General features: G+C 37.2%; 1 pseudogene across 1 annotated transcript in view; it reads right to left on the reverse strand.

Moving 5' to 3' along the window:
* The window catches only part of LOC149223764 (endoglucanase 4-like), a 102,968-nt pseudogene that overhangs the window by 64,789 nt on the left and 25,987 nt on the right, over window positions 1-12,192 (reverse strand). The window contains exon 2 of the transcript XR_016249686.1: window positions 10,844-11,178. The product of XR_016249686.1 is annotated as an endoglucanase 4-like (transcript). The remainder of the gene's footprint in view (window positions 1-10,843; window positions 11,179-12,192) is intronic.

Genomic DNA, 12,192 nt, shown 5'->3' on the forward strand with positions numbered 1-12,192 from the left:
GCCCATCACGGTGGGGTGCATCCCCATGATATTTCTATAGATGAGGCTCACGACAGTGGTTGTCTATTAATCATATGCTTAATAATTTTGTGCTTATAAATTTTGTACTTCTATTTTTTTTTACTTATTCATTTATGATTATGTACTTATAAGTTTTGTGGTTTCAATGGCAAAGCATGACGTACATGAGGATCCCCTACTAAAAGAGAAGCATAGGGTAGTCATTCCAATAGTGTTAACTAGTGCACTAGGTAAATAATTACATTGTAGAGGTATTTTCTATTATTAATGATCTAATTCAATGATATTTCCTTTGAATAAGATATTTCATACTTTTTTGCACTTATGTTAGAGTTCTTCTAATCCACCAGGGATTTAGCCATTCCTTTGTTACTTGGGTTCTAAAGTGCTTCAAAACTATTATTTGCTCTAATAATAAATGGGGTATCCTCACCTTTTCTTCATGTGGAAAGAGGATTACAAATAAAAATATTTAATTTCAAATGGTGTATTAATTATAACCTTTCTAGTTTCAACTCCCGAGCATGTAGAGAATGAGGTTAGACAAGAAGAGGAACATATGGCCACACTTGAAACTACTCCCCTTTTCTCTGCTACTCAAGCACGTAAAGAACACTTTAATGCTATTTTTATTAAATAACTTGTAATAATAATATAATAAATATCAATTTAACATTTCTTTCTATTATTCATTGATGATCCACCCCTCTCGCAGCAATGTCGATTTTGTGAGCACACGACCGGGTTGTCAAGAAGACTTGTGAAGTCCATAACAACTTAAGAGGAAGAAGGAATTGATGACATCATTTCTAAATACATTTCAAAAATAAAGAAAATGAAAAAGAAATGATTGTACGAGTTATATAATTAGATATATTGTGTACCATATTATGAAAACATATTGTTGATGATAAAATTTATTGAGATGAAGTATTTTGTGTCTATGATTAATGAATGAATGTTATGTGTTTTTTTTTTTCAACAGTACAATTAGGAGTTTTATATTAAAAATAAAATTTGGCTTTTGGGACAAAATCCTCACATATTTCATCTAAATCCACTATTATTCTACTTTCAAGTGTCCAAAACATATGAATCATATGCTTATGACATTTTTTGCCTATGATTTAAAAGGATGCCTATTGTATACTTTGTAATAAACTCCTACATACAAATAGAACCTACGTAACATCAGAAACTAAAACAAGGAAGATAAATGGACAATTGACTACTTGCCAATCTAGACTCTTCTTTAGACAAAAGTTTATTGATCAAACATGTTGCTCTGGATCGTGAACTCTCTTCCCATTTTTCCTTGTTGCATCTTCACTGGCTTTAGCCTATGTTGGTGCTAGCTGAAATTCGGCAACATACATGTCTTCCATCTTCACCAATTTTCAATGAATGGTTGCCATTCGATCTTGAATTCACTTTGCAGCTGGTCAATTTTGATTTTCATTAGTTCGAGCTTGGAATTTGTTAAAAAATAGAGAGATTTGTGTGTTTCCTCTTCAACTTCCTTTTGTTGATTGAAGGTGCTCAACATGCCTTCAATTTTCTCTAGAATCTTATCCATACGTTGGTTCATGTCAACATGCTCGTTGTTTTGGGATAAGGATCCAATATTCTCCATGAAGAGTTGGCACAACGTCAAAGATTTCCTACGATTTTTGGCTCTAATTATCACATTTTCCCTAGAAAAGGTCCCTTCCTTGCTCGATGCCCTCCACAGAGGTGAATGAAGACTTCTCCACAATATATAATATTGAAAGGTCTTGATGACAAGACTATCATATCCATCATAATCTATGATCCCCTCCTTGCCATAATTAATAGCTGGATTGGTTCATCTATATGAGAGTGACTTCAAAATTCTTGTTGGAGATGAAAATTGATACAGAGGAGAATTACAAATAACACTAACCTGAGGCGTATTAATTTCAAACTCAGGGTCATTATGTTGGACATTGGATAAACCAACACTCCTGTGTTTTTCGTGACATGGACTAACTGCCTCTCCTAGATCCTTATCTTTGGCGATGTGATTGTTTACTAACATATGTGGGTTTTGGTTTAATAAAAATTGTGATTCCAACAAGTGGTATCGGAGCGTAGGTCATGAGTTTGATACACACCTGGATCGTGTTGGGGGAGAGATTTTTAGACACTAGATAAACCAACTCTCTCTTGTGTTTCGTGACATGGACTAACTACCTCTCATGGATCCTTATCTCTGGCGATGCGATCATTGACTAATATCTGTGGATTTCGGGTTAACAGCAATTGTGATTCCCAACACACTATCCTCAACCGATTAAAAAACCAAAGTTTGATGCAAGGTGATGGAAGCACAAGGCATCTAGACACTAACTTTGCATGCCATCTATGGAAACGATTTCGACAGGAGTAATGAAAGGGTGTAGTTCAAGTATAGGTAGTAAATTATGGTTACCAGACCATATGGGCCATCACCAGAGGATTATCTAAGGCCTTAAAATTCCAAATATTTGGTTGCACTTTGAGCTCCTTGTATTTCAACATTTTTAAATGCTCTTTAATACTTGTAATTATTCCCTTTTTGTTGTGAGGGAGAAACATGGAAAAGGGGAATTTAAAATGAATATATTGTTCAATTCTATGGTTCATTGGTCAATTATTGTTCCTTTATTATCTAAAGAGTCTGTTGTTGAGTTCAAATTCCTTAGAACGTGTAATTTAAAAATTCAGTTAGTTCAAACTGCTGAAGTTGTAGAAGAATTTGAAGCAGGATAGGAGAGGATTTGTTGTTGGGTCAACTTTAGCCTCCCATGATCATTGAATTACTATCAACGAATCACCAAATACCATGATTTTCTAGATCTTCGTTTTGATGGCTAGCTCTAAGCCTTTCCAAAGAGCAAGGAACTCCACTTGATTATTGGTTACAACACCTAGACCCCAAGCGTATTGTATCTCAAACTTTTCATCGGGGAAAAGGATCTTCCCTCCTGCTCTTGCCACACCATATGAATGCTACATGTTAATGAATGATTTCTATATGTTTCTTTATGTACAAAATCACATATTTTTTATTTAAAAAATAAATAAATTCTAGTGTCTATGCATGAATATTAATGTGTTTCTTTCAACTATCTTCTAGTATATAGATTAGGTACTATGGAATTGAGAGTGATGTGAGGGGTTGGGGGAAGGGACCATAAGATTCGCCACCTTCATATGGTTGTTCGTATTTAGTAATGCATTGGAAAGAACCAACCCTAGAGAAAGAAGAAATGAATCTAACCATATCTTGTAATGCATTAGCAAGAATTACCACTCCTCAAACTCTCAAGATAGAAGGATATATCAAGAAGAAAAAGGTAATATTGTCGATTGATTCGTGTAGTAGCCATAATTTTATTCATTGTAAGATAGCCAAGGAATTGAATTGCTTCCTATATCCAACACCAAAGTGTCAAGTGATGGTTACAAATTGAGGAAGTATAAATTTCTCAAGAAACTACCATAATATCAAGCTAACCATGGGGGAATATGTATTGAATATTCCAATGCTTTCCATTCCAATGGATGGTGTTGATGTTGTACTACAAGTCCAATGGTTATAATCTTTGGGGACGATAGCTTTTAATTTTCAAGAACTTTTTTTGAATTTTTTTTGGGAAGGAAGGGAAGTTGAATTAAGGGATATCACAGGGAAACCAGGAGAGATAATCAGCTCTAATGGCATGATAAATATTTTTAATAAAGAATAACAAGGCGTAATTGCACAATTATTCTCATTAGAGGTTCAAACGTTGAAATTTTCTATTTATCCAGATCTCCAAAAAGTCTTTGACAATCATTCCAAGGTGTTTAAGACTCCCAAAGGCCTACCACCTATTTGTGAGCATGATCATGCTATTCATTTGATTCCAAGAAGTGTTCCTCAAAACATCAGGCCTTATAGATATCCTTATGCCCAAAAGAGTGAAATTGAACGTATGGTTGCAGAAATTCTAGAGGTAGGTATAATTCAACCTAGTAAAAGTTATTTCTCTACTCCAGTAGAATTGGTGCACAAGAAGGATGGATCATGGTGTATGTTTCTGGATTATAGGGAGATAAACAAGCTCACTATTAAAGATAAATTTCCCATTCTTGTCATTGATGAATTGTTGGATGAATTACATGGAGAAATTTACTTCACCAAGTTGGATCTTCGTTCAGGATATCATCAAATTAGAATGAAGACTGAAGACATTCTGATAACAGTGTTTAGAACTCATGAGGGTCATTATGATTTTTTGTTCATGCCTTTTGGCCTTACTAATGCACCTTCCACATTTCATGGTTTGATGAATTCCATTTTCAAACCCACCCTTAGAAAATTTGTGTTAGTATTTTTTGATGATATACTAATCTACAACAAGTCTTGGAAGGATCATCTTCAACATGTTGATAGGGTGCTAAAAATATTGGAGGAGAAACAATTATATGCAAAAACCTCCAAATGTTTCTTTGGAGTACAAGAGGTGGAATATTTGGGTCATATTGTATCTCATGATGGTGTTAAGGTATACCCTAAAAAAATTAAATCCATTAAGGAATGGAAAATCCACACAATCATAAAGCATCTTCGAGTATTTCTCAGGTTGACATGGCATTATCACAAGTTTGTTAAGAATTATGGGAGAATAGTGGAACCTCTAACATCATTACTAAAGAAATATGCATTTTCTTGGACTCTGAAAGCAACTAAGGCCTTTGAACATCTTAAAGAGGAAATGTGCCAAGCATCGGTCTTAGCTACGCCAAATGTCACAAAAACATTTATTGTGGAATGTGATGCCTCAATAAATGGAATTGGTGTTGTTTTAATGAAACAAGGAAGACCCATAGCTTTTGAAAGTCGTCCAATCAAAGGAAATTATTTACACAAACCTATTTATGAGAAGGAAATGTTGGCAATACTACATGCACTAAATCATAAACAACTAACTCCCACACCTTATCTAAAGGTATATTATGTAGAGTTTAATGAAATGTACAATTTTACAATCACTTTTTCCTTTTTATTTTGCTCTCTCTCTCTCACTGGTAGCCCTCTAATGGAATGCAAAAAACAGTTAGATGAGAAGCATCTTTGAAATTAAAAATCCCCCCCCCCCCACCAAGAAGAAGGAAATATCACACAAGAAGTAGAAACACTAGACAAAATAACAAATATAAGAGCCACGTAACAACGAACAAAGGATGTAAACAAGATGGTCAAATCCAAACAGGTGAAAAGTATGCTCTTTGCGGAATGAAAAACTCAGAACAAATGCATTGATTCCATTGTTAAAGGCATAAAATAAGGGGTTGGTGCAAGGCTTCTAGAACATAGGGTGGATCGGGAGTGTTGAGAGTGTTGTTTTCCAGAAAAACTGAGTCAAGCAGCCCGATAGCATTCTTTTTGTGTGCATGTGTATGTTCCAAAAATGCATGCATATTGTCAAATTAGTTATAGAACATACGAAAACATGCATATTTGTACATCAATGAATATAGAAATGGTATCCTTAGTACAATAATACACACACACACATTGCATTTATCTACAAAAAAAACATGAAAATCCCCAAATTTGTTGTAAAATATATGAAAATACACATATTTGTACATTAATGAAGATAGGAATGGTATCCATAGTACATCAATGATTAATCATCTTAGCATCAAACATTTAGATTCTAGCAATTACAAACTAACATACAAACCTTTAATCCATATTGTAAAAAGTAGACCATTAACTTATGGAATGAAATAGATTATCCAGCAAATATTAAAATTACCAAATAGTTATGTTTACAAAATAGGCCATTGACACATAGAAGTATGAAGATATATCAAAATTTAACGTACTAGATGGACTGGTGAGGATAACTTTTTTCTTTTTCTTGATACTATTTACCAAGATATTTTGATTGTTGGTGATTCAAAGTCACTGGAATTTTTGGTGTGCTATCATTACAAGATAATAATCAAGGAGTTGACCCCATTAAAGATCATCCAAGTAAATCTATGACATTATTGTCAGGTTAGTCAACATCCTTAATAAAATGGGCTTACATTTTTACTAAATAAACATGTCTATAAACCAAAGTAAATTTAAGAGCACATTAAATACATTTTCCTTGGGCATGCACTTTAGCTTGATTAGGTGAATTAGATCCATTGTACTAGTGTTACAAAACTCTGACTCTGTCTTGCAAGTTAGTCTCATCCTAACATGTAAAACACATTGAGTTGACCCACTGGAAAGTTTGACACATGAGTACAAATTGGTCGAAGTCTGATCCATGAGTACTAACCAAGGTTTTCAAAGGTCAACTATACTGCCTAGAAATGTCGATGAAAAAATAGGTTGGCCCCTTAATAGAAACAACAAAAACTCCATTTTGTTTAGATTTTATTAGCTGTGTTTTTGGTTGAGTCTAAATTGAACTGTTACTCTTCTCCCTTAGATTCTTATGGTGAGTTGATGTTTGTAACATTGGTTGGAATGTGCATATATTACCTAGGCTAAAATCCACATATGCTTAGATAGGAAATTTTAGTGGCTTGCTAATTGTAACTGGCTTATTTCATATGGATAGAATAGAGAAACATATGTTGTTGGAGCTCGAGTTTGTGCTGAATAACCTCATTTTCATGAATGGTTATGATCAAGTCAACACGTTTGAGAAAGGATAGTTTTTCCTGAATACGTGGGTAAAAATTTGTTTTGTAGTATTCCTGTGAAATAGCATTAGAAATATTGACCTTAAGAAATGATTTCTCAACTTTACAGTTAACCATTTCACTTGATTGAGTATTGTTATCATGTTGTCTAGGTGATTTCTCAAGCGGATCTTCTTGTGGGATTCTTCCTAGTGGATATTTGTTTCCTCTAGTATTGTTATTATGTATGTAGGAAATTCTCAGTGTGTTTGTGCAACCTTTATAATGATGCTTATACATCTATTACGGTAGTGTTTCCTTTGTAATTAGAATCAAGAGGAGATATGTGAAGGTTGGTTTTTTGAGTGGATCTATGCTAAGGTACTAAGGTGCATTTAAATGCATACATTTATCTGATGTTGACTTCGAAATTTGAAGTTGGAATTCATTGAACTATTTCATGATAAACTTTATAAAATTATGTTTGCTACTACTAGATTTCATTTTTGTGCAGTTTAAGTCTTTTTTTGGCTTGGAAAGCTTAAGATTATTATTTCAATCAACCTTGGCTAATATATTTTTTAATTGTTTTTCCTATCTTGTAGAGTCTATAAGAGTCAGCTGGTTTAGTAGTAATAGATGAAGAGGATAATTAAACTATCCTTACTCATTGCATCTTTGCAGATGACATATATAGAAGACAAGAAGGTATGTTATATAACCACATCACAAAAGAGATAGATTAGCGATTTCAAAATTAGCCTCTTCGAAGGGGAAACCTCCTTTACATCACATAAATGAACAATCCTTGAATGATACAAATCACAAGGCCTCCTTTGTATATATAGAAGTCTAACAGCTCACAATATAATCAGAGCCTACATAACAATAATAATGTAAGGGCACAACAATAACAATAGTGAGCTTCTATGGGGCACAACAATACCAATATGGGGGCTACTGGTGAGCTCCAGTATTGTAGCAATAATGCTACAACTCCTGGGGCTTCATGTCTCTTAATTTTATCAACCCGGTAGTTCGTACAAACTTGGAAGCGACGGTGCTGTATGCACAAGTACTAGCTCTTGTCGCAGCTGTCACTTGGTCAGCTGGCACAAGTCCGCTAGGGCTCAAGCCAACTTCTATAGGCTCACAGAAGAAGCTTTATCAATGATGGACGAAAGCTAGCTCAAAGAAGACTAATCTACTTGGCAAAAATGAACTGAAAGCAAATCAAAACATGAAAACCCTAGGAAACCCTAATTTAACTAGTCTAACCTCTATGATGCAAAGAATGTGAAGGAAACTTCTACCAATGATGCCATTACTTCTAATAAGTGAAAATGCATGAATCTAATCTACTTGCATCTTAAAAGACATGTTTTTGTATTTTTTCTTTAAGTGGATGGAGTGATTGTGATTTTGTGCTTATTAGGGTTTGGTTGTGCAGATGTGATGCGGAAGGAAGGAAAGCTCGGGAAAGGTTGGGGAGGCTAGGAGAGGTCCCCAGAGATCCTCAGCATCAGTCCACAGAGGTTCCTCACGTTCAGAGGCTCAGCAACCGAGTGAGTGGCCTCCTACAGGATGTCTGCAGGGGATTCTACAGGAAACGTAGGGATTTCTACAGGATGTGCTGTAAGTGGAAGTTTTGGGTGATGGTGAAGGGATGGAATGGTTTGGGTGGATAGGTAGGGTGGAGATGACACTTGTGATGACTCAAGGGCAGAGAAATAGGACAGAGAATGAGTGCACGAAGTGGTTGGTGGATAGAAGGATGGGATCAACAAAAGGACAAAAGGATGAAGCTACGTGGTAATGAATGAGTTGGAAGGTGAACAGCAATGTAGAACCTATGAACAGCAATGTAAAACCGAGAAAAAGGATCCGTGCATGGAATGAAAAATGTAGAAGTATGGTTCAATGTCAACAGTGCATGGATGGATCTTCAATGACTATGTTGCAGCATGTATAAAGTGAAGAACTGCATATTTTTGTGGTTGGTATAGGCTGCACTCCAATCTCCAAACAGAGATGGCAGTGGAGACTTCCTCAACCTTTTTCCTTGGAGCTCCAATGTATTATCAACCTGCTAGTCTAACTAAACAACCGAAAGCAATTCAACCATAAGCTAAACTCATTCAATCTCATAAAAACTAACTCAGCAAACCTGTAATTTCGAATTGCATGGTAAAGCAATGAACTAAAGTGCTGAAACAAAAAGAAATTAACATTACAACACAGAGGAGGTCTGTTGCTCTCTTAAAAACTCAGAATTGGATCAAAAGCTGCCTGTCTTTATTGAATAATCATGAATCTAATGACATGCCAAAACTGGCTTACAAGGAGCAAAAACCGAGCTACAACATGACTAACCAAATTGACTAACTAGCTAACCCCAAATTAACTAACTAGCTACACAAAATGACTACCCACTAGCTAACCAAAATGAGGCCCCAAGCCTTCTTATTTATACAATTTGAGGACCCAACAATCCTCCTAAAAGTTAGGGACTTGGCTGCCCAAGACTTGTAGTTAACAGCAGTCCTACTTGACTTGCTTGGCTGCCATTGTGCTCATTGATTTGGTGGCCTTTGAACTCCGAGCTGATGGTGGAGAATTCGAGGTAAGGGCCCATAAATGAGGGGGACACCTTCCTACAAATCCTCTAGCTTGTTCTCCCACGAATTTGGCTGCCAAGTGCTCATTAAGACCTTCAATTTTGTCTCCAAGTTGACCAACAAGGCTACACAAAGCACCCATTAGACTTGTTGGCATAATGACTAACCAAATTCACTCTATTAACATAAAAATAATCAAAAACATGCAATAAACAAATGAGAATGGTGGACTAAGCCAAATTAGGAGGTTGAATGAGCCCAAATAATTGTACATTTTTGGGGCTCATCATCACCCCCTACTGAAAGTGTTGCTCATCCTCTGAGCAACCAATCTCTCTCCTTGTCTGTGATGGCCCTGATGGCCTCCTTGTCATGCCAAGCTTCTGAAGTGATGTCCTCTTCTCTGTCATGAAACCATGCTTCTTTGCTTCTTCCCACTACTTGCTCCTTTTCCTAGAGAATTCTCAGCTTGGGTATGATTGTGCAAGTGTATTCAATCTGATGGCGGAAATGGTGGTGAAAGGAGATGAAACCAGTGGAGGATGGAAGAAAAGAGTGCTTGCATGCCTCCTCAATAGACTTCAAGCTTCAAATCCCTCTCCATAATTGATTCTGGCCTGCCAAAAGGCTTCTACAGGATGTTTTTGGTAAAAATACAGAACTTCCTGTAGAAGGTCCTGTAGCTTCCTGTAGAAGGTTGAACCGTGACTAAATTGTGCCCGAACTTTGAAAGAAATGAGTGTTCATGGAGGGGATGGATGTGCTTTGGGTGGCCAACACAGGTGTTGCCTCCTTAGCTAAAATCTCGGCCGATTTCTCCTTTTGCGGCCCTTTTTCCAAACTTCCTGTAGAAACTGTTCGATGGCTTCCTGTAGAAACAGTCATGTAGTGGCTTTTTTCTGTCTTCCTGTAGAAACAGTTCGCTGTTTTGGCCTGCTTGGCTGAGGGTGCCTTCTCCTCGACCTGTGCTGTGGTTGCCTTGGGTGTGTCCCTACTTATTTTGACATTTTTAGTCCTCTCTGCCCGTGTTTGAAACCATTTCTCCCTTGGTGTTTGCGTTTTTACTCCACCCACAGCTTTGGCCTCAGCAGCTTGTCGTTTTTCTTGCTTTTCCTCTAGCTTTTCTTATTCTTTTACCTATGGCTTTTCCTTTGGTGGTCTGTCTGGTTATATTGCTGCTGCTGCCCCAAAATTTGACGGTTAAACTGAAATATGGCTCTCACAAACAGAGTGCAGAGCTAATTTTCATACTAACCATATAGCAGTCACAAAAGAAAAACATGTATATGTGCACAGGTGAGCCTTACAGCGGTTTCAATTTTTCTACATGAGAGATTTTAATTCAAGACCCTAGAGAAAATCTCACATGCAGACCATGAAGACAATTCCAGGCAGCGATAATAAAAACAACTTTTGAATTCGTAGACAGACTCCCATTCACATTTTCCTTACCCCCTCAACACATCGAATTCACCACCTTTTGAATTATTTGCATGGGAAAGTTATGTTCAGGCCTACCTCACTGAGAATTTCCACCTTTACCAAGAACACTTGAACCAGGCCTATGTGATTTCAACTCTGTCAAATGCTGGTTAGACATATTTCCATTACCCTTAGAAACTCCATTCTCTTTATCGCCAGTCACATTAGATTGGCCTGCAGTTGAATCACGTACTTCAGACTGATGTTTGTGGTCATCATATGCTTCACCATCTGTCTCAATACTGTCTTGAACAATTGCTTTCTCTTCTGCTTGTTTTCTTTTTGCAGGGCAGTTTTCTGCGTTTCCTGTAGAAACGCTTGTAGGGTGTCTCTGCGTCTTTGAATGATCTTGGCATGCGGGAGAATTTTTAACAAGCTGAAAAACTTGGCGAAGGACGTCAGTTTAACAAAATTTAGAGGCAGAGGATTCAGCTGAAGAGGTGTGCAAGTGTAAGTGAATCAGCAGTTAACGCGAGTCTTCAGCCGAGCCGTCATTAATTGCTGCGTGATTTGCATGAGAGAGTGAAGTGGCCAAGTGTATGTGGCCACATGAAACGGCAGTGCTGTGAAGCTGCATGTCCTCTCCCCGTTAATAAACTGCACTAGAGTTAAACTTTCTGCTTTTTTTTTCCTTTTAAATTTTTTTTTAATTTTTACGTGAGTCCATTGTCCACGTGCACTGCGTGGCTGCCGGCGGAGTTCTGAAGCAGACAATCAGTTGAGCCTTGCTACATTCGTGGCTTAATCCCTCATCCCATTCGTTTATGCAGTTCCCAATTAAATCTATGCAATAGAAGAATGAGATTAGTCACATACCTCGAAGTTGAATGGTTGCCGTGAGCTGCTGTGGCCTGTCCTTGCTGCATGCATTTGATTTTATGGTTGCATGATGGCTTGGTTGCTGATTCATGGCTGGTTTCCTTGTGCAGGTGTCCTCTGGCCAGATGCATGCAACAAGAGTTCATTTCCACGTTCAGATCTGCACCCTTAAACTGCTGCCATTGAATTTTCACAGGACCAGAACTTCTTTTTGCCATTTCTCCCAAACGGTAGATCGGTTTGATCTGAAACTCGGTGAGCAGGTTCCTACCATCATTATGCATCTCCCATAGCAAATTCATGATCAATGGATGCACGGATTTCGAGAAAAATGGAAAATGGCTGAAGATTTCAGAGGTCGATTTCTCGGAAACCGTGCATCGGAATCGGCTGAAACTACTTGGGTAGGCTACTATCATCCATGTGCATCTCCCCATGAAACAGGTTTTGAAATGGATGCACGGTTATGGAGAAAAGGAAAAAATGGCTGATGGTGATGGAGGCTGATTCCTTGGAAACCGTGCACCGGAATTGCATGAAACTGCTCAGGCATGTTTTCATCATCCTTGTA

The sequence above is a fragment of the Pinus tabuliformis genome, chromosome Q, assembly GCF_031772625.1.
Source record: "Pinus tabuliformis cultivar Carrire ecotype Pingquan chromosome Q, CPIR1, whole genome shotgun sequence".
NCBI lineage: Eukaryota > Viridiplantae > Streptophyta > Pinopsida > Pinales > Pinaceae > Pinus > Pinus tabuliformis.